We start from the raw sequence: 2,359 nt of genomic DNA on the forward strand, positions 1-2,359 counted from the left end.
GACATTAACCTTGAGACTTGAGAATTGGCTGTTCAATTACATTGATTGCTGCAAGTTTTCTGATTGCTGCAAGTTTCAATCAGCGCCTAATCTCAAACCGAGAGAAACGTCACATGGCCTCTACTGTAAATGAAAAGCACATGGCGAGCATGTCATCTAATTGAAGAAGGAGGGAGTGCAGAAGCCAATGGCGGCGAACACCGGAGAGTGCTGGCGTCTCATATATCTGAGGCCTGTCACCCAAACCTACCGTTCCATGAGCAGGACACAGGAAATGACCAACCCCTTTGTCTTGCGTCTTACTCTGTGGTTTTTGAAAGTTGTCGTTCCGGCTGGCCTGCATTAAGTACCCTGAGATGGCACCATAGATAGATAGATAGATAGATAGATACTTGGTAAATTTGGTTCAGACATTTGGTTCAGACATGAACAGACGTGTTGGTTTTGTGGACATTGTTGGTTTTGTAGTTTCTCTGGTGGGACAGTTGTAGTCAGATAGCTGGAGATCCAGGGAGTGTTTCTGGTTGTGTGCTGGTTCTCTGGCTTGAGTGGTACTAGTCGGTTTGGGTCTGTGCCAGGTATCAGATGTTGGAATCTTCTTAAGTGGTGGAAACACACACACACAACACACCTCAAATGTACAGTAGCCTACACTTACTGTCGCAGACACACACTCGCGCTGACAGACTCCCCGGTAACGGGACACCGCCCCAGCACGCCGCCTGGCCTACCGGCTGCGTTAATTATTCACACCGCCCGCTCGCCAGCCAACCTCCCGAGGACACACACACACACACACACACACACACACACACTCGCACACACACACACGCACACGCTGTGTACCTGCTGCTATGTTTAATTTACATTCTCTCAGAAGCTTTTGTCGTGTCACAGAGGGGCTGAGCCCGGGCTCTGTGTCGTTAAGCGAGGATTAGGAGTGGGGGGGAGGGGGGTGGTTGGGGTGAGGCGATTAAGGAGGGGTAAAGGAGAGGGGGGGGGGGTTGGAGTGTTTGAATAGAGGGTGGGGATGGAGCTGGTCAGGTTGGTGTGTCTTTTAACACCGGGATGGGGGGTGGGGTGGGGTGGGGGCAATTCACTATCACTGTTGAACAGAAAACGTGTCATCGTTCATTCGTTCATTCGTTCATTCGTTCATTCATTCATTCATTCAGTCAGTCAGTCAGTCAGTCAGTCAGTCAGTCAGTCAGTCAGTCAGTCGTTCATTTACTCGCTCTTGGTGTGCCTCTCCCATCCTTTTACTCCTCATTCTCTCTCTCCCTCCCTCTCTCCTCTCTCTCCTCTCTCTCTCCCTTTCCCTCTCCGTCCCTCTCTCTCCCCTTCTCTCTCTCTCTCTCTCTCTCTCTCTCTCTCTCTCTCTCTCCCTCTCCCTCTGTTTCTTTAAGAGGCTATTATATTCCTTTATTCTCCTTGTCAAAAGACTGGGATGAGTAGCAATTATCCACTTGCCATTGGGTCAAGTGGGCTTGTACACACACACCCCAGCTCAAAAGATTACACACACACACACACACACACATGCACGCGTGCGCAGTTTGTGGAAGCGCAGATGCAGGGAATATTTGACTTGCTCACCCTTGCATCACAAGAGGACTGCAGTGCATCTGCTGAATGCTGACAGCAGGGTTATCTTCTCTGTCCCCTGACACAGACCAGGTCACACATACACACACACACACACACACACACACACGCGCGCACACACACGTATCTTCTCCTGACTAAGAGGGCTCATGCATTATCTCGGTCCCCAGGTAAATTCTCGAAGGAATAGCAGAATATGTTGACTTGGATATGCGTGTGTGTGTGTGTGTGTATGTATGTTTAAGGTGTGTGTGTTTGTTTAAGGTGTGTGTTTTTTAGGGTGTGTGTGTGTGTGTGTGTGTGTGTGTGTGTAAGGTGAATATTATGTTGACTTAGCTTAGCTTGTGTACGCATGAATGACAAATTCCACTCCCTAGCTACCTGGTCTATATTAGAGTAGTAAAGGGAAATCCATGTTTATCCCTGTTTTAAGGTTACTTATGATCATATACAATGGTTCAGATGAAAACGTTAACAAAACTAGCACTTTTAAGAAAGTCTGATAATTGCTCTACCACCGTTTTGGTCATACAATGGATGTAGGTGGACACCTTGAAAGATCTTTCAAAAACATATTAAACTCTCGCTTTCAAAGACAAGAAGCTCACCGAGGGGGTAATTGGTGTCTGTTGGTGTTCTGACATCAAATTCGCCGCAAAGTATGAATCCTGTAGGGTTTTATTGATCATTATGAAATCCATTGACTTGTATTGACGCAACCGTTGTAGATGTGTAGATCAATCCGCAGAGGGGA

This window comes from Borostomias antarcticus (genome assembly GCF_949987555.1).
Source record: "Borostomias antarcticus genome assembly, chromosome: 20".
NCBI lineage: Eukaryota > Metazoa > Chordata > Actinopteri > Stomiiformes > Stomiidae > Borostomias > Borostomias antarcticus.